The following is a 27,500-nucleotide window of genomic DNA, read 5'->3' on the forward strand; positions in this document are numbered from 1 at the left end:
CCTTCTACCAAATGTTTCTACAAGGCACTAATAGTGTAACATAATCCAGTTAGTCACTTGCTGAAAAATATTGTACGGAAAAACTGGCACATTCTAACCTCTATACAGGATGTGGGAAATATTGTGGGACATGAACCCTTGTTTGTAGGTAAAATGGGTAAAAATCTAAAATGTTTTTTTGAGAATGTTAGTAGAGCTAAACATTTGGAAAAATTTCATACCACCAAATGTGGCACTTGCAATCAGTGTAGCTATATACTGGAGTCTTATAGAGTGAGTCTCAACAATGTATGCAATTCAACAATATATTTTGCAAAAGGCAATTGTAGATCAACTATGCTTGTCTATATTGCCATCTGTTCAGTTTGTCAGTACTTCTACATAGGCAAGACTGAGAGGCAATTAAGGCAGAGGATATACTCTCATTTGTACTCTATTAGAAAGTCAGACACTAAGAATGCCCTATGTAGACATATTTTAAATTCTGGGCCCGAACATTCTTTTAAATTTGGTATACTGGAAACTATCAGAAGAAATCCTAGGGGTGGAAACTTCAAAAATTATCTGGCTTATAGAGAACTATGGTGGCAGATTTTAACAGATGCCACCACAGAGCCTGGACTTAATGATAGTATGACCATAAAACCATTACTTATGTTGGAATGAACTAAATTGTTTTTTTTTTATATATATGTTTTTTTACATATGCATTTTTATATGTGTTTTTTACATTAATTCAATATGTAACATAGCACTTGTACTTTATATTGTGGCATGTTTACGAATTGTTGTAGGTTACTTATTTGCACTAGATTTTTATATATTGTTCAATATGGTAATTTGAATAGTGGCGTTTTGGCGCCTTTTTCCACTACTTAATCAATGGATTTAGTATGCTTAATTGTTCTGATGAAACTCGCCGTTGTGCGAGTGAAAGCGCTCAACATTTTGGCTTGTACAATTAAAGCTTTGTGATTTTTTATCATCGGCTCCTGTGACTAGCTGTTTTTCTGTGAGCTGGCAGCGAGCAGATTGGTTTTTGGGCTGCCGGACTGTTTGGAGATATATACATACATACATACACACACACATATATATACATATATATGTATATGTATATATATATATATATATATATATATATATACACACAAACATGCGGTCTCAGAGTTGGTATATTTAAGTAGGAGGTGTGGGGAGTGCAGGGGGGCTTGCCACCCTGCTCACACTATTAAGGTGTTTTTTTATTTTTTATTTTATTTTATATTCGAACTTCCAAATGTCAACCATATGGTCTCGCACATAGGGTTATCCACAATTTGTATGTACAGATATATGACATAGACCCTATTTATATACATACATTAATTTGTATATACATTTTTCAACTAGTATTTTCTTTGTTCTTTCTTTTTTCAGCATTGACTATATTTGCTTAATTAATTGTTTAATTGCTTAATTGATCATGTGATTCTAATTCATTGGGGTTGCATCTTGGGAGGAAGTATATAAATGTATGTTTTCAGTTGTGAATCTAATTTTGTCTGAGGAAGTACAGGTACTATCCTTTACTTAAGTGCTTACTTCATTTGGATTAAATATTTGTTCTTGTTTGAGTGCCACCTGGTCCTGTGCCATTTTTTGCTTTTCTTCAGTTTATTTTATTTTTTAGCATTTGTAAATGTGCTCACTCCAATTTTGCATCTATTCATTCATCCAGCCACAACCACTTTCTCCCCATTTTTACACATGGTGTTAAGAGTTTTATAACATTTGGGAAACGGACTAGTGTCCATCCCCTCACTGTTATCCAATGTTGGTACAAAATCTAACCACAGCTGTCAGCATACCACCAGCATACAATAGTCTACACCCTAGTCATCTGTCACCTAATAAACAGCATGGATAGAAACCTAATTTGTCATTCACTAACCAGGTACATTCTGAATAATCTACACACTGCTGTAATTTATATGATAAATTGAGAGTCGATGAAGTACAAATTGACAATTTCATTGTCTCCATATATGTTGTCCTGTATCATGTTTGAAGTTATGATTGATGAGCCCAGCTATCCAAATTATTACATACATTACTATTTATCTCAATAAAAAGCACATGATATCTGAGTTCTTGAGAGCCTCTAACTGGTTAATGTAGGTTTTGGTTTCCTTATGACCATGTTGTCTAATCAGATAAATTCCTAACGCTTTATGAGACAGTCATTTTTAATGGTTTTGTTAATAAGTGTAATGAAACAGGTTGAGATCCTCAGTTCATTTCTTGGACTGTTAGAAAGCACAATAAAGTGTCAACAAAAATTAATTAATTAATTTTCCAGCAACCCACTTTATCTTCTCAGAGGGCCATAAGGATGACAGTAATGGCTCCAACAGCTGGTGGGCACAAGACATTGAACGTATTCTGAATAGAGTACTGTTCTATCACAGAGCATGTTTGTGCATGTGTGTATATGTGTGTGTACATTGCCCAATATTCATTAGTGATTAAGGTTCACTCAAGGCTTCAAGAGGCCTCCAAGGAGTTTGCCACCTTGGAAATTTGAGTCATATGGAGAGTTGTCAAGCCATTGTAGCATATTCTTGCATCTGTAAATATGTACAAGTTTTTTAGCATATCCTTGTATCTATAAATATGTTTCGTTAATTTCTTATGTGGTACTGTCCACCCAGGAAAATGGTCCATTGAGAAATAGCTGGAGAGTTATATACTACATATGTAGTGGGAAGAAATTCCAGATTCAGCAAACCTTGTAAACAAAAGTGATTGTTTTTATTTGTGAAGGATGTGACGGTTAATTTAATCAGTTCATTCTCATTTTTGGTGTTAATATAGCAATCCAAAAATGAAACACCGTACACTAATATATTAACTAATTAGTGTACTAATGATGCAATATTGTTATAGTCTAAACACTTGAAAATATGAATAACATTACCTCTGATTAACCTATATGCAACGGAATGCTTAACATCGTGCATAATCATTATAATTGACACCTCAAAAAAATAATTTACCTTAAGAATGCCTTCTGAATTCTTTTAAATCTATGAACACAGGTTTTATTATTAATACGTAATGCCCCATCATATTCTATATGTGGCTTAGTAAGTACAGTATATAAAGGAATCATCACATTTTATCCCTGCAACATACCTCTCAACTTGTCTGTTTCCTCATAAAATTGTGTCTTTCTGGCACATCATTGAATATTGTAGTCAGAAAATAATGACACACATTTGAGTTTTAGACGTCATGCTCTTCAGAAAATACATGCTAATGCAAAACGTGTTATTCTGTCAACTTCCTAAATTTGTTAAAGCAATATTTAAAAATGTCCTTATTTGGGGCCTTTGTCCCCCATTATGCATGACTATGTCTAGAGTTCTTGCTCTAAGAGGTTGAAAGGTATGCCTACAAATAGTAGTTCTCAAGATGTCCTTCATACTCATGTAACACTTGGGCAAAAACAGAATTTACACGACTGAAAAGTTATATTGGTAGTCTAGTGTTACCTGCAGGTCCTTGACTATAGATGCTTTTAGTATAACTTTATAATCTGCAGTGTAGGGACAGAGTTAATTATGTTTTCCATAATGTACAGCACTGCATTTCTTGAGATCAAACACATTACCCTTACACCAACGAAACAATGTATCAACCTAGTGCTATAGAAAACTTTGCTCAACAGTGTTTCTCTCTGCCATACCTATCCTTTTGACATCAGCATCCTTGCCTGTCACATTACTAGAAAAAGGGGTGATAGACTTGAAAAAATAAACAAGAAAGGTCCCAGCACAGGGCACTATGGGATACCAACATTGACAATGGCTTATTTGGAGTACTTGTCCTTGGCCTTAACCTTATAGATTCTGTCATGCAGCCAGTTTGCAACCCAAGATATAATAAATGTATCTATCTTCAGAATGAAGGTAACCAGCCAACTTTCTAACCAAAGCACTTATCGCTCTTAGGTAGCAGGGCTGCTTACAGTACCGCTGCTACCCACAAGGAATTCAGACATTACATAAATAATTAAATAATACAACAGACTTGGGATGTTTGGCTGAAATGTAATATTCTGAGTGATGACTCTTCCACTTCATTTTCAGTACAGCCAGAAATCCCATTCAGGGGCTGAATGAACTTCCTGCAACCCCCCCATCCCACTCATTCCACTCCAGAATCAAATGTGTACCTCAAAATGGAAGTGACTGTTAATTATAAAAATGTGTTTAGTGTGTCTGTGTGTAGTACAAGAGGGCATTAAGAGATGTATAGTGTGCCAATAACACAAGTTATTATAGTATGACATTACCAATGTGGAAGCTATACTGGGATTCAGGTTCAAAACTGAAATATGTGGAGCAAGAACAAGGCCAAGTCAACTGGGGGTGAAATGGAGAAATGCTCACTGAGAGGTACTTATATTATAACATTTTTTGTGCACAATAAAATTTGCTAGCTTTCCAGTTGCTTTTTAAAATCTCTCCTTAGTAATATAACAGCAGAAATATGAATGCCAAGCCAAAAACGATAACGATTTTGTTTAGCAAACAAACAGTAAAATATGGTAAAACAATACAAAATAAATTGTGCTGGGAAAAAGAAAAAGGCATTTAATAAGTGTTCACATTTTTCTTTGAAAAAAAAAAAATATATATATATATAATGATGCATACTGAGCCTCAAAAATATGAATATGTGAGTTCCCTGAAGAATTAGATCCTTGGAATAATGCAGCAAACCCAGCAATTATGGCCCCTGTGTAGGTAGCTAAGGTAGACAAATAAGTGTTAGAACTATCTATGTCAGCCAGGCTGCTGTGTAAGCAAAGGGTCATATCATTTACTCTTTCAGGATAATGTTAAGCTTCGTAGTAGTAAAAAAATGTGCATCACATTATGAAAGCTGTTCCAGAATGTTGGGTGTAGTAGCTGAAGGTCGACCTTTCCAGAAGGGTTTCTCTGTTCCTGGGTGCAAAAAAAAGTCTGTAATGAAAGGGACACACACTAACTGGAAAGGTGCCATAATCCACACGACTGTTCTGATGCATGCTCCAGGCTAAAGGCAAAATGCAGTACATAGTGTAATAGGTGTACAATGTACTAGAACACATTGTGACTCACTAACAAGCATTTAAATCATACAGACAAGTGTATACTTCAAGAAGTATAAAACTGACATGTAAGCTAAGCAATACCACATTTCTTATTGAAGTGATAAATTGTATCAACAAGGAATTTTAAAAGCTAAGGATGCTTTATTCTATTATTTATTTTGTTACCCGGGTGTTTCCACTGTGGTCAAGGAGCAGTTGTACATCTTTGCAAATTCCTCAGAGTTGTGCAGTAACCAAATAAAAACTGAGGGATTCAAATCTGGGGACTACAAAATGAAGCTTTGTGGCAGATTTTAGCCACAGAATGCCCAGGTGCTAGGAGTGTGAGGATCCAGTCAAACTGGTGTCAGTCTTAAGTGGAAGGAGACAGTACAAAGTACGGTAATAGTGGTAGTAGTACTTGTTCAAAGGTTCACAGGTGTATACTAGGCTAATGACCACAGGGGGGCTTTATAAACCTAGCCAAGCACTGTAAATGTATACTGCAAGCTTATACACTGGCCTTTGTAAGTCTAGCCAGGCTTCCCAAATTTATCCCACAAGTTTATGTGTCTTAGAGGTTATTTTAAGGGATATATGTAAGATAGAGCAAAGTGTGCAAGATGCCTCTGTCCATTAGAGGCATAAGTGGTAGACCCTGTGTATATTTCTGATTTCCCATCCACTGGTCTAGGTTTCTTGTGAATAAGGTTAGGGTAGAGTTCTGCTTCACATGGATGGAAAACCTTTCCCAGAGGAGAATTCACTGAGTCAGATACTTGTCCCTCCAACATATTCTATTAATGTTGCAAGGAAAATTTAAATCCCTGGATCAAGTAATTATTATGCTATTTGTTTTGGAGGTATGCAAGAGGTCCATCAGAGTCTGATCCAAGGATGTATTTTATGCCAGGTCTAGATTGCCTCTCAACAGTCTGTAAGAAATAGGGGTTACAGATGTGGCTTTGAGGTGATCTGTATAGGATATGCTTTTTATGCCATGTATTCTTTTTTGTGAGGAACCTCTGTGGATGTTCCAGTTGTTGCATGTGCCTGGTACATACCAAAGTGCACTCATTGATGGGCCTGATGAAGGCCAAATACATTGGAATGATGAATTCTTTCAACCTAGATGCCATGCCCTTGCTTATAAGTTGAGCAGTACAGAATAATTCCCAGACTACCTTAGATACATATTGGTAGAAAGCCAGGTTGCTATCTACATACGTACCCAAATCACTGACTACTGGTTCTACTCTTAGGGGTGTGTTATTGATGAGGAAATATCCTAGTGTGGATGACTTCTCAAAGGATACTATTACACATTTCTTGGCACTGAGTTTTAACCTGTGGCTTTGGCACCAGTTATTTGTCTGTGTTAATCCATCCTGTAGGATTTTAGTAGGATTGTATGACTGTGTCTAGTTTGCAATCTGTAAAGTTGGTCAGCCAGAGGTCTTGGACATTGGCCTTGACTTCTAAGAAGTAGATACCAAAAAGAAGTGGACCCAGCACAGGGTCCTGTAGGACTCCACTAGTGACCGGCTTCTTTGCATGGGTTAAATGTACAATTACCACCGGCAAAACTTATTTTATAGGCATGGTGCATATATGGATATTGCACTGGAACTTATGTGTTGTTTTAGAGGCAGTGGGGGCAAGCTGCACAGGAGTTCACTTTTTTTCTGTATATGACATACAGGGTTGCCACCAATCAGAACTGTTTTCTGACTGTCAGGAAATCAGGGTATCAGTCAAGAAATCCAGTTATGATGAGTACTTCAAAGGTATTTTGAATGATTCTGAGAGATAACGCACTCCTGAAGTACATTTACGAAAATATTTACTTTATACTTGGATTTGCTATCTGCATTCAAATGCAGTCTAAAAGACGTGCTCTAAGTGAGCTGTTCTTTCAATATACCTGTAGAGAGCATGGTGTGTATGTGTGTCTATCTTTTGGCAGATCTTGCTTGTTAGGGCAGTACCAGGTTGTGTGTGTGTGTGTGTGTGTGTGTGTGTGTGTGTGTGTGTGTGTGTGTGTGTGTGTGTGTGTGTGTGTGAATAAATAATATTGGCAGGTGCACACATAATTCTACTGGGTAATTAAAAAACATGGTGTAAAATGAATCAGAAAATATATGTTCTCAGAGCTTCTGGAGATCATCATTCCTGGCTATATAAGTGGTTTAGTAGGGCCCTCTGCCAAGGGTCCATCTAATCTAAAACTGACCCTATCATAGGTGTGGACAGAGATCACTATAATTTATGTAGGGGCTAGGGATTGTCATTATTTCTTTAATTTTCCTCAAAGTAGACCTTAAGAGGCGTACACGGAAGGCCACAATAGCTTGCATGCTGACTGGGGACAGTGTGATCATTATTTCTTTAACTTTCCTCAAAATCATACCTTAGACGTGTGCACAGAAGGTTGCTATAGCTTGTCTACACAGATTTACTGTGTTGGCGCAACACATTGGAAAGAATTATTGAGACTAGGTACAGCCAACAGCAATAGGTTGAAATATGGTGTACTCTGTTTTCACTTTTGTCCTAGTTTGACTTAAAAGGAGCACACAGAAGGTGTTTGGCAAAGGGTTACACAGAAGGCAATTGTCATTTGAAGTGAGGGCTGAGAAGGCATGCTGTATGACACAGTTACTTGAATATATGACGATCACTATTTGTCCTTTCACCTTCAACTCAATTTAGCACTAGACGTACACAGAAAGAAACATCTTTTTTTCATTTTAGGGGATAAGGAGGGAGGCACTACTACTCCGTTTATTTATAAATACTGTGTCATTAGCCTTGACTATATTAAAACCCTGAACATTATTTCTTCCTTGAAAGAAAAAAATGAGTTTCTTTCCTTAGACATGATTTTTTATTTGGTACCATCACTTAACCAAAGGTTGTAGAAAAAAAACTCTAAAATGCACTTCATAGCATTTATAACCACAAAGTTAGGCTCCCAGACCTCAGCTTGATTATATTCTTTCCTACACAGTTTGTACAGAAAACCCTAGGCAGTTAAGGTGTGTTGGAAGGATGTAGGAAAAAGCTGACAAGTTAGAAAAAGTGTGGCGAGACAAAACTATTCTGGATAATAGGAGCTGGCAAGGAAAGCTGGAAAACAGGGGAGCAATGGGGTGTGTGCCAGGGTAATGTTAGACCACAGGGTGGAGTATAATATGAAACATTGCTTAGGGCCACAAATCAGCTAAGGTGGCCCATGTAGTCACTTTATGGCATTTAAAAATTGTTGCTTCTAGGTATGGCTTACTAAAAGGGGTGTGGCTAATCTCAAGCAAGGTGCGTGCTTTCATTATGCTTAGAAAATGGGCTTATTGTACACAAGTACCCTGATTGGAAAATGAATGTTCTCCAGCAGGGTATTAATGTGCAAGTAATGATGGGTGAAAAACGAGCCTGCCGCTTCACGGCAGCTTATCAAGTCACCGCGGAGCTCGGACTAAGAAAAATGAAACGGCCGCCATTATTTTACACTCCATAAGCAGTGCTTCTGCTGTTCAGTGAGTGTCTTCTTCTTCTTTTGGCTGCTCCCGTTAGGGGTCGCCACAGCAGATCAACTGTTTCCATTTCTTCCTGTCCTCTGCATCTTGCTCTGTCATACCAACCACCTGCTTGTCCTCTCTCACCACATCCATAAACCTTATTTAGGCCTCCCTCTTTTCCTGTTACCTGGCAGCTTCATCCTTAGCATCTTTTTCCCAATATACTCTGCATCCCTCCTCAGCACATGTCCAAACCAATGTAATCTTGCCTCTCTGGCTTTGTCTCCAAACCTTCCAACCTAGGCTGACCCTCTAATATACTTATTCCTAATCCTGTCCATCCTCGTCACACCCAGTGCAAATCTTAACATCTTCAACTCTGCCATGTCAAGCTCTGACTCTTGCCTTTTTGTCAATGCCACGGTCTCCAACCCATATAACATAGCTGGTCTCACTACCGTCTTGTAGACCTTCCCTTTCACTCTTACTGGTACTTGTCTGTCACAAATCACTCCTGACATTCTTCTCCACCCACTCCATCCTGCCTGTACTCTCTTCTTCACCTCTCTTCCACACTCACCATTACTCTGAACTGTTGATCCCAAGTATTTAAACTCATCCACCTTCGCCACCTCTACTCCCTGCATCCTCATCATTCCTCTATCCTCCCTCTCATTCACACACATATATTCTGTCTTAGTCCTGCTGACCTTCATTCCTCTTCTCTCTAGAGCATATCTCCACCTCTCCAGGGTCTCCTCCACCTGTTCCCTACTCTCACAACAGATCACAATGTCATCTGCAAACATCATAGTCCACGGGGACTCCTGTCTGATCTCGTCTGTCAACCTGTCCATCACCATTGCAAATAAGAAAGGGCTCAGAGCTGATCCTTGATGTAATCCCACCTCCACCTTAAACGCATCCGTCACTCCCACCGCAGACCTCACCGCTGTCACACTACCCTCGTACATATCCTGTACCACTCTTACATACTTCTCTGACACTCCCGACTTCCTCATACAATACCACAACTCCTGTCTAGGCACCCTGTCATATGATTTCTCTAAATCCACAAAGACACAATGCAACTCCTTCTGACCTTCTCTGTATTTCTCCATCAACATTCTCAGAGCAAACATCGCATCTGTAGTGCTCTTTCCTGGCATGAAACCATACTGCTGATCACTAATGTGAGTGTAAAATGTAAAAAAAAAGGCATGCATCAGTGTATGCATGCATGTCAGTGAAAGTGAGAGTGAGCGAGTCATTATTTTACATTCGCTAAGCAGCACTTTTGCTTAGTGAGTGTAAAATAAAAAAGGAAAAGATAAATAAATAAAGCATGTGAGAGAGACTGTATGCTTTTATGAGAGTAAGAGAGACCGCTCGACTGAGTGTGTGTGCGTGTGTGTGTGTGTATGACTGCGACAAAGAGACAGAATCTGTGTATGTAAATAAAAAGCTACAGAGGCTTTCTGGTCAAAGACCACCTTGGAAGACTACTGAAGGGATGGCACATCGTGGATCACTGAAAAATTCTTGGGTCCAAGATTTAGTCCTCACCTCTTTTCACAGCCTGTGTGGAGTTTGCGTATTCTCGCCATGTACGCATAGGTTTCATCTGGGTATTTATTTGTTTATTTACATTTGTTGACCGGGAGTGTCCGACTGGACGTAGGTCCATTTTCAGCAGAGGCCTGGGGAGAAAGCTCCACAGTTAAAATAAACAGACAGTAGTTACATTGGATCACATAGTGATTAACAATTTGATTAACACAGCAATTAATTACAAACATATTTACAGATGAAGAACATAGTACATCAGCAGACAACTAGAATCTTTATCTGCGAAGTACATAACAGACATTAACAAATGTTACAATAAGAAGTTCATGCTGTATAATAAGTACTAGGCTTATGAGCATCTGAGCTTGCTATAATCAAGGTAGTTAGTGGGGTGGAAAGAAAGGTAGTGGTTGGATGGGGTAGGTGATATTAGTGTGGGAGTTGCAAGGGCATAGCCAGCATGTTTTTAGGTGCGCTTTTAGTAAAGTTTTGAAGTGGGTGCATGATGATATGGAGGTAATTGAAGTGGGTGAATGATGGTACATGAGGGTTTCATTCCATCTACCAAGAACATACTGGCATGCTGGTTGACTGGCTACAGTGAATGTATACCTAGAAGTGTGTGTGTGTCTGAGAGCAAGACAGTGAGAGAAAGCGTGAGTGATGTGTGAGTGAATGCATGTATGTAAGCAGAGGAGACTGCACGTGAGAGAGATCGCTGGAGGCTGTGAGAGATTGAGAAAGAGTAAAACCGATCTTGTGTGAGTGAAAGTGCGTGTGAAAGCAGAGAGACTGTGTGTGTGTGTGAGAGTAAGAGTGAGAAATCTGAAAGTGAACCAACGATTTACCGGTAGCATGTGTGAGACAGAGTGAAGAGAGAATGATCTGTGCCAGCCCTTAGAGAATGGGCTGTCTGTAATATTGTTGTGTTTTACTTACTTGTGCATTTTTTAAGTACTGTTTTATTTTTTTAATATATTTTGTATGTAAAGTGCTTTCTCCAACACCATTAACATATACTACAGCAAGTATGAAACATTAGGCGGAGGAAGTATTTTACATCAAAAATATATTAAAAAAATAAAATAGAACTTAAAAATATACATAAGTAAGTAAAACAACAATTTTACAGACAGCCCATTCTCTAAGTGTAATAACGCCCTCCAGGGTGTGCGTAAATTAAACAATAACTGATGACTCAGTGTGGTATATTAATAAAGATTTACCCACGGTTGGTATGGTTTAATCACAAGCAATTAAATAAAGCCAGCTGTGGGTAAATCTTAATATGCCATACCACGGAGTCGGTTATTGCTGTTATACATGACATTATTTAAGGAAAAAAAGTACTTTTCTTAAATAATGTCTAGTGCAGTGCTGTCCTTCCATGGCTGGTAATACCCTGGTGCCTTTTTTTATGTACTGTGGTGTTACCACACATACCTAGTACATCAGTGCTTTGGAAATGAAGCAATGGAGAAAATGTCTCCGTTTTTCTTTTCTTTTTCTTTGTTATTAAAAGAAAGTTTCTGACAGTTTAGGGGTAGGAGAGAGACAGAATGGAGGAAATACAAAGAAAATCAGGTACTTGTCTTTAGTTTTAAATAACATTCCTGATTTTCCTAGTATTTTCTCCATCTTGTCTCTGTTGTATGTCCAGAGTCTGGATTACAGATTTTTTTTTTTGTTAAAAAAATAAAACTTACAGAATATAACAATGGAAAAAAGTTTTAGTCTGGGCGACCGATTTTTCCGTTGGTATTTTCCTGTTTCCTGGATTTACAAAAGGCACGCTGGTTGGGCTGGCCAATCTGCGTGCTTGTTTTAGAATATTACTGGTCAATTATTGCATAATGTGTAATTAATGCCCTTCCAGGGGTGTTGGGCGGGCATTAATTACACGTTAACGCACACCCTGTTGGGCATTATTGCTTGCTGGGATTATGGCTTATTTGTCAGGAAACTGAAGGATGCAAAGGTAGCAAATCAAGTGCCAAATCTGACATCGCTTTCACCTGCTTAGTGAGGGGTTCACTTAAAAAGTTAACTAGACAAGTTCTGCATCAACATGCGTTTTCTAGATAATAAGGATATCACTTCATAAAGTGTAACATTACTGGCTATAATCCTCGGTGTTTTACCAGAAAATCAACAACAACGGACAGTCCCTGACAGGCCGAAAATTAGGAAAGTTTTGCAAAATTATATCCGCACATAGCCTTCTTCTTCCGGCTTTTCCCGGTAAGGGGGCGCTACAGTGGATCACCTGTAGGCTCATGATTGGCAGTGGAGTTTTTACGGTGTCGAGTTGCCAGCCCAACCCGCCACAGAAGGCATACACTCGCACCTAGGGCCAATTTAGAGTGCCCAATCCACCTATAGCATGTCTTTAGAATGTAGGAGGAAACCCACGCGACCACAGGGGGGACATGCAGACTCCGCACAGAAATGTATGCAGAATTTCACGGAGAGGAAAAAAGGAGCAAATCAAACTTTCAGCATTAAAAGCCAAACCTAAAACATTACCAGACAAGCAACTCCTGTTTCACTGAATTACAGCTGGTCAGAATTTTTGCCCTACACTTGGCTAAAGGATCGTTACTTGGACCTGCCAACTGAACAGTCCCATTTTGTTTCTCCTTTAAACTGTTACAAGTTTGGCTATGTTTCTGCGTGAAATAAATGCAGTTTCGTTTTCGATCTTTCCTATAGCAAATCTAAACACACGCATACTGATGTCTGGCTCTCAGCTTCCATCTCCAGACTGTGGAACGCAGACTCTCATAATGTAAAACAAATGTAGCAGCTTAGTAACAACTTATAGGTTCAAAGGTAGGTACTAGGCTATTTGCCCGAGGGCATTTATAAGCCTAGCCAGAGTGTGTCAGCTTTCGCCGCCCTATTAATTAATTAACTGAGCCTCTGTTAAGAACAGTCAATTAAGTGATCCCATGGGTATATTTCAACTATAAAACTCAAGGGATGGTTAAAATAAATTGCTTTAGACTTATAAAAAGTTACTTTTTTAAATTCGCATGATTCAGTATTGTTTACCATGGTTATCAGTTAAAAATCTTAACAATACGTGTCACTGACCTTTTTGGTGCGAAATAAAATAAGGAACGTGGGCATTTTAAGATTCACAAAACAAGGAACGCTCCTAATAAGATGGTAACATACTTCTCAACCTCTAAGAGCAAGAAATTTGGACAAAGCTAAAAATAATCGGGGCAAAAAATAGGGACAAGTTGTTTGCTCTTATAAACTCAGAAAGTTGTTATGATGTTTTCACTTGGGAGGCATTTTCTTAATGAAACAGAAATGTATTTCGTTATTTAATGAATTCAGACCTCAGTGATTTCGTCGTAAACCACACATTTTATGAAGCACTGCCCACAAAAATGTGAATCAAGCGCTTCTTGACCAAGGTAAAAAAAAAAAGCACGAAGCAAAATCTGTATAGTTGCGAGCTCCGGAGATGCACTTGAGAGATATGCGTAACACGGGGGAAGCAAGGGGTAAGGCGCGTGGGAAAAATGCTGCGCACCTACACGTTTACAGAACCGGCGCGATTTGTCTACAGAAATCCTCGGATACCGGTACTCACGGTATACGCGAGCTCCTATGTAAGGGCTAAGGCGCGCGCCCCCGCGGGCTGCTTAAACTTCTTAGGCTACAAATGCACATGAAGCTATTGCAATCGATGGGTGCAGGAATCGTCAGTTTCATTCAGCTGTATTTTGCATTATTCTCACTATTATTGTTGTGTCGAAAAAAATGCAATCTAACAAACTTTTTCGTGACAAAAAAAAAGAGTAAAGTTACATCGATTTGCTATCGAGAAACTTGAAGCTTTTCGAAGGACACTAGGAAGGTGGGATTTGCCTATTCCTTGGGAGCCTACTTAGGTAAAAGCGATCGTCAGTTCTAATTGGGCCAACCGTGTGGAATCCACCTCAATTTCCCACCATTTCCCCCGCCTTCTCACATGGTGACGTGGATACATGCTTTTTTTATGTTTTACACGTCACCGGCAAGTACCGCCTCCTGAAGTAACGGGACCGATGAGTTGGGGAGGCTGTTGGAGATAGGTGCAGAAGAGGTGGCTTTTACCAGGTGAGTTGGTTATACTGTTCAGGCTTTTTCAAAGTCTTTTTTCCGATCTCTTCTGCGTGCCTTTAGTGGTCGTGCACTTCACTGTGTGTAGTGTGGAACAGAGGCACCCTTTGTCTTATGAATGAGAAGGGCGGATCCCGTGCTCCCAGCCTGATGCCTGGTAGTATTTGTGAAGCCACGTCTCGTGGCTTTGTGTCTGAAGCGAACCGTTTGATATCTGAATGGTCCTTGTGCAGTTTTTGCTGTTACAGTAGACGTCTTGATGAGCATCCTTTGTATGCCAGTGGACTTGCTGTGGAATACTGCTAGCACGTACGTTTATGTAGTGTTAATTTCTTGTTACTTTATTTTATTTGGGATATACATTCGATTGTACACGAGTTAGGGCTTGGTTTAGGGGTGTGTAGAATCTCGTTTATTAAAAATGTAGATTACAGTTTTTTAATTACTTGTAAAACGTAAGAGCCGTAAAATTGTGTACGAACTTAACCACCGGTGAATTGCTTTTGCTTGCTTAAGCATGTATCTGCATGCATCCTATATGGGGTTGTACCTGTATTGCTTTATCAAGACGTTTTGTCTCCTTTTAATTATGCTGTAAACCAAGAACTGTGTTTGACCTGGTTTAGGATTCTCAGCAACAGCTATTTTTGGAAATCGAGTAGGTGTAAACTTAGAATCCAAGTATCTCGCAGAGTGATGATTTTTTTTCGCCCGCTTGCTCTTTGGTTGTAGGTGTTTGGTATTTGTGTAGATGGGTGTGTGTGTGTGATGGTGTCAAGCATGCACGTCGTAATACCTTGCTATTATTCAGATGTCTTGCATGCCTATTTTTACATTTAAATTATAGTTTAGAGTACATCGTTTTAGTCATGGGATTTTTGGGTAGCTTGTGGAAAGTTAATGTTGGCTGCCAGCCGAGGTTTGCATATAATTTAGCAGATCGGAGCCAAAAGAAATGCCCGTTTCAGTAGTCAGGAATGCATCTGGCTACAGTAACACACTTAGTTTTCTTAAAGTATTCCTCTGCTGCCCAAACGCAGGAAGTTTTGTCTTCAAGAACATCAGCAGTGGACATTCTTTCAAGAAGTGTCATTCTTGACTAACCATATGAATGCACTGTGCACATAGCATCTTTCCATAGAGATATATTTTGATGTGTGTGGCTTCTTTCATGTTAAGGCAGATTGGTAAACCCAAGCTCTGAAAGATCCAGTACCCCACTTCCAAAAATGAAAGTGTATTTGGGGGTGTTTTATACAAACTTGACATTCTTAACATGCAGTGGATACTTGTGTGTGTAAGCTACTTTTGTGACAGTTTGAGCTCAGGAGTCATATTTGTGTCAACAGTCACAAACTATGTTGCATTGGAGATACACTTGTGCAGAACCCCTTACCAAATTTGTTGCAATCCTGTGATGGCACAGTAAAAGTGCTTTCATATTTTTGCCTCTACTATGAATTTGTGGCAATGGCTGTAAGGCACTAAGTTTTACCCCTTGAAGGATTCCTGGGTTTTGCTACTGCACATCCTGCGAGGTACTACACTTGGAGATTACCGTATTCCCTAAGGGTGTGTAGTATTTATAAGTTATGTGGTGGTTAAAAAAAGGTGGAAACGTCCAATGCCACAAAATAAAGGTTTCAAACAAGACATAATCTGAAAAGAACAGGTAAGAAATTATGTCACATGAACTCGGCTAAGGGAACAATTACAAATGAGAGTCTCTCTGCAGAAGGTAGCTAGATTGTTGTGGACTGGGATACTTGAACTGAATTTTGCAGAACTTGTGGGTATAGTGTTTTTTTTTTTGATCAGGGAAGGATGTAAGGCCAGACTGAAAACATGGTCCTCTTCTAGTGTCATGACAAGTAATTTTTAGTAAAAATTAATGTCTGAATACAGTTAGGTGCTTTATACATTGCAGTGGCTTCTTGCATGATGATTCCTGTTAAGGAAGAGTATGAGGGGCAGGTTAAGTTGTGCTCCCGTCCTGATATTCTGACAGGTGTTTTCCAGCAAACACAAATGCCTGTGAATGCAGTTCAGCAAAACAGGTGATTTGTTGAATCACCTATCTGCAGAACTGTGCTAAACATAAGGATTTGCATTTTATTGAATTTTTTACCATTTTATGTGATTATTTGTAGTTGTTCAGCCTTTATTCCCATTATTGCAGTAAATTACCCCAAATAAACCACATTACGTTTTGCCTACTGGGGTTTACTTGGTATGAGATGTCTCTGTATGTGTTTAAAACCCTCGTGACTGCTGTGTTATGTATTGTCTGAGAGAAAAACACCCAGCTACAATTAAAACATACCACATTTGAATCATATTATGTTTGGCTTACGTTTCATTTATACATGCTGTCATTTGGTAGTTACTCTATGTGCTCTTTTTCTGTTAAACAAACATAGCATTATAATATAGAGGGTTTAAAAAAAATTCTGTATCTTCAAAATCCCAGAATAGGGTGATTGTAATGTTTGCCTGGAAAGCTGAAGCCGCACAAAACCTTCATGTTTATGAATATCTTTACATCCTGGACTAAGTTTGTCCATGTTCGAGGTCACTCACCCAGTTTCATCCGACATTATTAACAGAACAAGTGTTTTTTTTTTATTTATAATGGCAAGTGTGTCTTGTTTGCTGTGATTCATCTATGCACAAATTACCTTTTCCTTTTTGTTCTTTCGTTTTTTTGTTCCCACAGCATTTCCCTTCTATTGTCAGCATTGCATAGATTCATAGGTATAGTCAAAGAAACCGAAAATGATTGAAAGTGTATGCACATTTTGTTTGCTGGGTGGCACTGTGGTTCAGAAACTAACACTGCTGCCTCATTTTTTTTATTATCCAGTTCTTCTGTCCCAAAGACATGAGCAGGTTATAAACTGTTCCACCGGTAAAACACACACTTTTGTCTACAAGTACTTTATTATCCAGTTTGTTTTTTAGCTGGGCTGCTCTCTTTCTGAAGGTTGCATGTTCTCCATATGTACTTACATGTAGTTTCACCGGGATCCCAGAGATGTGAGAAGGTGAACTACCATTCCTTGATTTGCCTTGACAAGGACAGGTTCTTTGGGGTTTCTTGACTTATTTCTATTGCATGGCAACATATGCTCTGGTTAATACGCCACTACGCAGATAACGTCTCTATATATGCACTTTTATGTATTTTTATTCATTTTAATGTTTTATTAGTTGATATTATGTCTCTATCCAATGCTTCTCCTTTAAATCAGTGGCTATTAAACTAATTGTTTATTGGGAACTGACACCGACAGGCTGTTACTGTTTTTAAAAATCCCTTTGTCGTTTATTGAGTTGTCTGCTGAAGTAGCTCTGGCTACGAAAGCACTCGCCATTTTTGTACTGTGGATTAAACTTTGGAGCGTTATTTGATACTGTCTGGTGTTTCCTATATTTTTCTGCATATGCTCTGTCTTGTTATAACTCTGAGCTAAATGAAGTGGGCTTTCAAAAGGGATGGATGTTTTTGGTGGTTTGCATTTGCATGTAATTTTTATGAAGCTCAAAACTTTTGCCATCCTGAAACAGTTGCTGCTATTAGCCTTTCCAAGGTTACTGAAATTGCAGATACCTCTTAACAGTCATAGATCTCAACCTTCCATCTCCAGAATGTGGAACAAATTGGGGGTGAGGATATGGAACACATACATTTCACTTGTGAAGCTTTCAGGATGATTAAAGGCTCTTGATGATTTAGTATTATTTGTCTTGGAGATCATGTAAACAAAAAGATTCTGAACACAGTGTGACAGACTATCATTATAGAACTTTGTGGATTGACTGAGGACATCGTGTTTCACGGAGAAGGTGGTAGAGACCCGAGTTAAAGGTGGGAGGGACCCAAATTGTTAAGATGACAGAGGGGCTCTGGGATTCTTTGAGAATGAGGAATGTGTTTAAGTAGGGTACAGAAGGTTGCATTAGAGGATGGCTGTAATATTTTGACAGACACTCAGTCATAGGGCTTCAAAACTAGCTAATAACGAAGCAAATATTTTCTGCCACATTTCAAACTGTCATAGTACGTAACTCTGCTTTTATGAAAGTTTTTCTCTCTCACACATAAGTTGAGAATGACTCCGAGTAATCGCATGTACAACAACCCTTACCTCTATCTACACATATCCAGACATAGGTGGTGATCAAAAGGGGTCTAAATTACTATTTTACCCCTACCTACATGTTTTAGGGAAAAAGTTGTTTCACTAGCAGTGATAGCTTCCACAATTGCTAGAACATAAAAACAGATGGTTGTCTTCTTGGAAGTCAGATGTATAGTTCTGTAGATTTTTATTGTTTAATAGACTTCATAATGCTCAAACCGCTTTAGTATACGTTTGGAGTGAGCCTTATTTTAAGGTCTAGATTTGTTCACTCAGCTTTTGCTTTCATGCCGATGTGAGTGGTTCAGCTTTGTTCACCATTTTCTTTCCAGCCAGTTTATTTCAAATTTGCCCTACTTGTACTTACCAGATATTAACTTCAGTATTATATCAGATGCTGATTTTATTCAAAGGGATAACTGCTCATTTTAAAATATAGCAGTGTTGTTGGTTTGTAGTGGAGTTATAAAATGTTTATACGTTGCTTGTATGTTCTCAGGTGAAAAAACAAGATTGCCGTTTTTTATAAGTGCAAGCAAATAACTAGCATATTTCAGATACAACAAGGTGGTATTTTGCTGCACACCAGCCCACTAAGCTATGGGACCTTTACTGAAATGCTTTTTTGAGAATTGGAAGGTGCTTTAATTGTTTTAAGAATGTAACGACTGACCTCTTACATCTTACATCCACATGTCATTTGGTCTGTTGACATGTGGACATACCTGGAATTTTGCAAGTCTCTGTACTTTTTGCTATTTTTTTCATTTAACTTAAATAGATTTGCAAGCTCACCCTCCACGTTTGGAGGAGTAGTCCTACTGGCTTAAGACTGCTTGACCAGTTTATTAAGCTATATTTTGATCTTGATGTCATTGCAAAAGGAGGTGAAGTATATTTTTACTTCTAAGGTGCACAGCTCTGGAAGTGAATACATTTGCTGTTCACACATACAGTAATAAAGTCATGGGGGGGGGTCAGCAGGAATGTTTTAAGAGACTGGAACATGTGTACTGTAGTGTAAAATAGAAACCCTTAAGATACTTTATTTTTGTTAGAAAACCATGTATTTCCACTGACTGTGAGATACACTAACTTAAACTACTTTTATTATGGGGGTTTACAGGAGGGAATCGCCCTTGCAAAAGTTAACAACCCCAAAGTTGGGTAGAACCCTTTGTACTAAAATGTAATAATTCGATATCTCATTATCAACAGGAGTTCCAAGCACAACAATGTTTCAAATTTTATATTGTGCCAGCTGTGGTCTGGTATTCATAACTGCCTTGTAAAAAGAGCTGCAACTTCAAGCTTTCCTACTGCATGCCACCTACCACAGTATATACTGTTGCAGTGTGTATGTGTGTGAGCGTGCGTGTAAAGTCCAGAGATAAGTACTAATTTTTTTTTTTTTGAAGGTTGCTTTTGTCCTGTAATTCTGTGCACTCAAATGGCCTTTGTCTGATGTTTTGGGCAGTTGCCTATGCTACCTATAACTAGGGTATCCCAAGTTTGCACCTTAACCCAGTACCTTTTGATATTACCAATGGGTTACCCTTTTCTCACTACCAGTTCAGTAGCTGACAGAGTTGCTGTGATGATCATGGTATAATTCTGTCTTTTAGAGTCTATGCTCAGACTATTTGAAGGGTTGGCCCCATTGGTACACCAAATTAATCACTGGTACACCAGATTAAGCACCTCCTTATACTCTATGCTCCCTTCCCCATTCTCTGCACTGGTTTTCTTATGGTGGGTAATTTTTAATGTTTTAACTTTATTCCCCTGTTCTGGGGATACGTTTTGTGAGCACTGCTTATGATGTGAGCATTTTCTGTTTAGCCCATGTTTCCACATGCACGTCGCCCGATGGATATTCTACCTTTCAGAACCTGGATATCTCGCTTGGTTTAGCCTCTGGTTGAAGGCAGGAGAATCCACTCCTGTGCCATGTTTTCAGGAATGGAGTGCTGGCCTCTGACAGATTGGTGTCCCCCACCCCTCAGCTAGCATGATGCTAATTGAGCTCTGCTGCCTAGTGTTACCAATGGGACCCTTCAACTTTTGCTTGTCTGAATCTTTATGCTTCCTGTTAACAATGGGACCCTTCAACTTTTGCTTGTCTGGATCTTTATGCTTCCTGTTTGTTAAAGTGATGGCAGATTATGTTGATAAGTGTATTTCATCCCTCCGATTGTTTTTTAGAGAGGGTAGTGCCCTGAGTCAGTATGAAGAGTCTGCTAGATAAAAGGCAGCAACTGAGATGGCTTGTCAGAAATGACAGACACCACAGGTGGTCAGCCGAAGGATACTTGTATAGAAATTTACAGTCCTCTGGCAGGCATCCTATAAAACCTATTGGGTTTGTTGGGGGCAGGAGGCTGGGAATCCAGAGGCTTAGAGGCTATAGAAAAGGCATTCAACAAAGCAGCCAAAACTGGAGGAACCGCAGAAGGTCTAGAAGAATGCATTTGCAGGAGCTTCTAATACCTCTTCTACCTCAGAAACCTGGACAAAATCCCATTAAAAAAACTCCATTCTAGATATTGTGTCCCCAAAAGAAATTTCCTAGAGTGTCATGACTATTAGGAGTACTGTTCCCTGGGTCTTTTAAGGGGAGTAGATGACCATGGGGGGGAGCTGGAAGAGAAACTCCCTGAGGAGGTTTCGGTTCCATCAAGTCATTAAACAACCACAGATTGAAATTCTCTCTGAAACCTTGGGTGCTGGAGAAATATGTTTAGTCTTCTGTTTTTCTTCCAGGGGACATCTGCATTGTAAAACTTGGAAGAATTAGAGCCCAGATGGCATTCAGTAATAGTAGTAAGGACTTATCCTTTGACTAACAGTTGAAGAACACCCCAAGGCCCGTAAGAAATAGTCCACTGCAGTTACCCATGAGCATCCAAAGAGGACATCTGCAAGGACTCCAGGGCTTAAGGTTGGATTCACGTTGGCCTCTAAAATGGTCATGGCAGAAAAATCCAGTGGTGGAGCCAGGCGATCCTCCAGGCTTTCATTTGCCACGGAAGAGACATCCAGGGGATGGTGAACAACAGATAAATTCAGCCTAGATTTCTTGTCATTCTTCACAGACAGCTGACCCTCAGAGTGGGAAGTTCCTTCCATTGTGTCTTTAGCTAAAAGCTTAAGATGTTGATTTTCCAAATACAAGGCCAAAGAAGATAGCCAACTATGGGGGGGTCGTAGGAATAAAAGCCTGATAAATTGAACAGGACATATGGTCATGGGAAGCTCCAAGACAGAACAAACACTGCTGGTGATGGGCTTTATGGTGAATCTGTCTCACTGGCATTTACCCTTCTTGAATGACATAAAACCCCACAAGCAACAAACACAAAAGGAAAAGATAAGATACAAACCCCCCAAAAGGGCACTTATCTGAAACTGCTTGGTGAACCAGCAACAGAATGGGTGTTCATAGGTTCATAGGTTTATACTAGGCTATCTGCCCTAAGGCATTTATAAGCCTAGCCCAAATTTTTGTGGCTTACGCCACCCCTTATATGAAAAAATACTGTGCCCATTAGTTTGTTGTGCCTCTGTCCAGCAGTGACACAGAGATGATTCCCGGGGGTAAACCTATGATCTCCCATCCACAGGTCTAGATTTCTCTTGAACAGAGTCAGCGAGGTGCTCTGCCTCACATGGACTGGGATTTTATTCCACAGCATAGGGAGTCTCTGAGTGATAAATCTATCCCTCCAGCACATCCTATTTATATCCGTGCTAAGGTTTAAGTCGCTTGCTCTAGTGGTTTTGGTGGATTTGGATTTTTTGAGGTGGAGCATGTTCATTAATTCCGGGTTGGACATGGCCTTGTATGTCAGGCACATGTCACCTCTGAGCAGACGGTATGCGACTGAATAGAGCTGGAGTTTCTTCAATCTGGCAGCATATGACAGATTTTGGAGTCCCTTTATCCTTTTGGTGAGGAACTTTTGGGGTCTCTCCAATTGCTGCAGATGTCGGGTGAGATACATCCCGAATGGGGCATTGTACTCGATCATTGGTCTGATAAGTGAAGAGTACAGGGGAACAATGACCTCACTAGATCTGGATGTGAATCCCTTCATGATCAGGTGGGCAATGTAGAAGGTCTTTCTAACCACTTTAGCAATGTGAGTGTCAAAAGAAAGGCCACTGTCAACCTGGGTCCCCAGGTCCCAGATAACCTCTTCTGTGCTTAGTGGATTGCCACCTATATGGTAGCTTGGGGTTACCTTGTTTTTCCCGAAGGGTATGACTATACATTTAGCAATTTAGCAATGTGAGTGTCAAAAGAAAGGCCACTGTCAACCTGGGTCCCCAGGTCCCAGATAACCTCTTCTGTGCTTAGTGGATTGCCACCTATATGGTAGCTTGGGGTTACCTTGTTTTTCCCGAAGGGTATGACTATACATTTTTTGGCGTTTAACTTCAGGCCATGGCTCTGGCACCAGCTATCTGTTTCCGTGAGCCCATTCTGAAGGATATCCGTGTCCGATGCACTTTCCACTACGGCGCCCAGTTTGCAGTCGTCTGCAAACTTTGTCAGCCAAAGTCCTCCCATGTTGGCCTGTACTTCTGAGAAGTAGATGCCAAACAATAGGGGGCCAAGGACCGAGCCCTGTGGGACACCACTTGTGACCGGCTTGGAGTCTGACACAGCGCCAGCAACTCTAACCCTGTGGGTTCTGTCCTTAAGCCAGTTTGCAACACATCTTATGACATATGGGTTTACATTTAAGCTGGTAAGTTTTTCTACAATACCCGAGTGGGGTATTTTGTCGAAAGCCTTTGCAAGGTCAAGGTAGGCTGTATGGACTGCCTTTCCCTCATCAATGGCCTTGGTGACTGTTTCGAAGAAGTCGACCAAGTTCAAAAGGCATGATCTTCCCTTGACAAAGCCAAACTGGGTCGGGTCCAATGTCTGCAAGTCCCCTATATCTTTGTTTATGATCTCCATTATGATCCTCTCCATAGCTTTGCAGACTAGACTTGTTAAGCTTATGGGGCGGTAATTACCAGGGTCCGTAGAGGTGCCGCCTTTGTGGAGTGGGACCACAGTTGCCGTACGCCACTCCTTGGGCACGTATCCTGTGTAAGGCTGAGATTAAACAGCTGCCTTATGTGCGGGTTTAATTCCTCATTTAGCTCGTGTAGCACACAGCCGGGGACACCATCCGGTCCCATTGATGCTGTGTTTTTAGCTTTAGAGAGAGCAGCTTTCACCTGCGCATTTGAGATGTCCGGGAGGCTACACTCTGCTGGGATAGTTATCTCTCCTATAGGGGGGGAGAGGGGGGTGAAGTTTGCACTGAACCTGTCTGCCAGTATGTTGGCAATGTCTGTGGGTTCAGTGATTTTTGTATCATTTTGGACTAGTTCTGAGCATATCTGGGAGTTTCCACCCAGGTTCCTAACATAGCTGAAAAAGGCCTTATGATTGTCCTTTGAATCCATGGCAATTTTTCTCTCAAAATTGGCCTTAGTTGATTTTATGAGTGCTGTTATTCTTTTACTAATAATGATCAGGGGTGACTTCCCTTTTATGGATTTTGTTCTATCATGTAATAGCTTTCTCCTCTTATTGTAAAGTTTGTTAATGGCTGGGGTCCACCAGACTGGACGTTTGCCCTTTGTGGAAAGAGTCTTGGTTTTATTTGGGATTGCCTGATCCATGCAGTCCTGGAGGTGTTCATAGAAGGCATTTGTAAGGGCTTCCGCAGCTTGGGTTGTGGTTTCCACTGGCTCAGGGGCCTTGAAGGATACCACACCAGTCTTGAGTAGTGTGAAGTTTGTTTTAGAGAAGTTCTTCACTATGGTCTTTTTTTTTGTGGGGGTGGGGCGGGCATGTGGATTTCCAGTGAGATTAGTTTATGATCAGATCTCACCAATGAGGGATATACTTCTGGTGTGGAGCATTTTGTCCCCATGTTTGTGACAATGAGATCTAGTATATTTTCTCCTCTCGTGGGAACAGTGACTAGCTGTTCCATGGCATTTGAATTTATGAACTCCAGGAACCGTTGGGCTAGAAAGTTAGGGCTTGAGTAATGTTCCCAGTCTATATTCGGGTAGTTGAAGTCACCCAATATGATGGTGTTTGGAGATACATTTATACCCTCCAGTGTCTTCAGGAAGGCTGTGTGGGGTTCCTGAGTTTGAGAGGGTGGCCTGTAGCATGCTACAATCTGTAGAGCAGTTTTGCCTATGGTTAGTTGCACCTGGATGGTTTCCGAAGCTTTGTGCGTTGCCACCAACCTGGAGGTGTGGGTATCCTTTATGAATATGGATACACCCCCTCCTTTTGTGGTGTGGTCCGGGTTTTGGGGCCGGAACGCATGATATGAGGTAAAACCTAATAGTGCCGGGGTGCTCTCAGGAGCCTTGAACCAGGTTTCAGTTACAGCACAGACATCGATGTTCTCCATACTGAGAAGGGCCTCGAGTCAGACTGAATATCAAGTAATGGCATTTGGACTGGTGGCAAAGAAGTTCTGAGGATTGTATGTCCATATGTCACCTTGATGCCCTATGCTACGCGAAGACCATATGTGTGATGTATGGCGTACATTAAAGCAACCTAAAGGCTTTGGTATACTGGCCGGACAGTGGGCCATCCTTGGCAGGGGATCCCCATTGTAATGAATACTGCAACAGTGAAATGGAAAGAGTTCCTTTTTTTAGGCAATGCCAAATTGGCAAACCTTCCAGCATAGCAAAACAGAATAAAAAAACAACCCACCCTAGGGAATCAAAAATTAAATGGGTTGTCTAACAAAAGAGAGAAAAAGTTGTAGCTAAATTTAGGAAGTGTAACACTAAAACAAAACGATATATAAATTGTCTCATCAACCTGAATGGACAACTAAGAGGACTAATTAAGTCCAACAAAGCAAATTTTGAGGTAAAGATGGTGTCCCAGGCCAAGTACAGCTGTAAGGTCTTTAGATATGTTCATAACCTCAAGGGCAGCACACAACAGTGTGCGAAATTGTTGGTAAATGGAGACAGTTTCATGGAACTGGGAGATGCAGCAAATCTTTTGGCCGAACATATTGATAGCCAGCGCTAGCCCCCCCCTCATTCTCAGCTGCCCGAGGAAATACCATCTAATGTAATCCCAACAACTAACGGTCTGGAGCAGGTCTTCTATGTGCTCTGTAAGGCCAAGAATACAGTTTCAGTGGGACCTGATAATATCCCAGGATGCCTCCTAAATAGTAATATTACCTCTCAGGGCCACTGGTGTCACTATTTAACCATGCATTCTGTGCCACATGAATGGAAGACTGCAGTGGTCATCCCTCTGTGTAAGTATGGACAATCAACGGATGCCAGGAACTATAGACATAGCTAAGGCATTTGATACACTACCTCTCTTGGATATTGTAACTTAATGGATAGGTAACTGGCTCACAGACAGGACCCAAGAAGTTAGGACCAGAGAGACCACCTCCATAAAGATGCTGGTTGACAGTAGAATGCCCCGGGGCTCTGTGCTGGTTCCACTCCTTTTGGCATCTACTTTTCAGAAATCCGATGGACATAGGCAGCTGCTAAATGTTGCCCTTAGCAACCTGCATTCCTTAAAATAAACTGTAAGGCACAGTAACATTGTGTGTGGGTATATTTATGCACACATGTACGTGTGCACTCCTGCACACCCACAGGTGGATTTTCATTGCTGTACCCATGTGCATGTGCACCTCCATCTTGCGGAATGGGAGGGTTTCCAGTTGCCCCAAGCTGGCAACCATTCACCAACTGGATAAGCCAGATACCCTTGACATTGGACTTAACTTCTAAAAAATAATAGATGTCCGAGGAGTGGAACCAGCACAGAGCAAATTTCACTTCTTGATTTTCTCAGTGTTATTTTGAATCATACCTGTCAACTATTCAGATTTCTGCCTCACATTTTTGGTCTGTTCTTCATAAAATTTGTAATTTTCTGACTGATCAGGGAGGAGTGAAAGATGCTAAATGACATTTGAGTTTCAAACTTCATATTCTTTAGAAACTGCATGCTAATACAAAGCCTGTTTTCCTAGCAACTTTCCAAGTTAATAAAGTTTATCTCGCAGAGAATACCGCTGCTCTTGAACAGACTCCTCCTCTTCCTAAAATAAAGCTGATCCCTGTCTTTATTAGAGTGCAACTTGCAACTATGGATGTGAAACGGAACATTTACCCCCCGACTGCCCCCTGTACTACTATGGACACAGGCAGCTCCTAAATGTTTTATGCCATGCGCGGGTCACCTCAAATTATCTGTTATGATTCCAGGTATTCTCCTTAGGGGTATTTATATCATTATCGACCATGGGATGTGTAAAGTCAATCTGTACCCCAAATGGGATATAGTAATTCGAGCACAAAACGTGAATTGGCTATTTTCAAAAATGGCCCTCAAGGGTAGCTAGCCTAGTACTTGTTTATGAATTTATTAAGAGCAATATTTAAAATCTGTCTCTGGGTTTTTTTTTTTTTTTTTTGGTCCTTTTGTTCCCCCATTATTTTTGGCTTTGTCCAGATTACTTGCGTTAAGAGGTTGAGAAATTTGTTCCAAGTGCTCCAACAAAGCAGGAGGCAGTTTGAGTGGGACTTGAGTACCTGTGTGGGGGAGGAGGAAGCAGGGCTGTGTGGGCTGGTGAAAGTGTTACAGCAAGGAGGGAGGTGGTCTGAGGTAATGAGGAGGAACTTTTATAATCTGATGCTTATACTTTTGTCAGGCGTTTCCCGCTGTCTCTCTCTTTCGTTATCAGGCTTTGTAGTAGCCTAGAGTCATGCTATGTATTTAAGGGAGCCACTTTTGTTTTCGTTCTTTTCTTTTTAAACTGGAATATTTGTTTTACTTTTTGTATGTCTTGTACCAATAACAGAGTTTATGTGCAAATGTGTTTAGTTTAGTAGGTCGTCGGGGGAAGCAAAAGGAGATTGTATAAAATATCCAGTAATGCTGTGTTTAATTGCTGTTTTGAAATGTACCTCGTTTTAGGGCTCATCACATTTTTGGTTTAC

At 40.2% G+C, this 27,500-nt stretch overlaps 1 protein-coding gene and 1 long non-coding RNA gene across 2 annotated transcripts in view; both read left to right on the top strand.

The window, feature by feature from the left end:
* DLGAP4 (DLG associated protein 4) overlaps positions 1 to 27,500 on the top strand; it is a 1,245,417-nt gene that overhangs the window by 578,033 nt on the left and 639,884 nt on the right. The gene's annotated exons all lie outside the window — the stretch shown is intronic.
* The window catches only part of LOC122817002, a 135,074-nt gene continuing 121,353 nt past the window's right edge, over positions 13,780 to 27,500 (top strand). The window contains exon 1 of the long non-coding RNA XR_006367133.1: positions 13,780 to 14,325. This is a non-coding gene — a long non-coding RNA (uncharacterized LOC122817002). The remainder of the gene's footprint in view (positions 14,326 to 27,500) is intronic.

Source organism: Protopterus annectens, chromosome 12.part0 (genome assembly GCF_019279795.1).
Source record: "Protopterus annectens isolate FY-2018-M chromosome 12.part0, PAN1.0, whole genome shotgun sequence".
Classification (NCBI taxonomy): Eukaryota; Metazoa; Chordata; order Ceratodontiformes; family Protopteridae; genus Protopterus; species Protopterus annectens.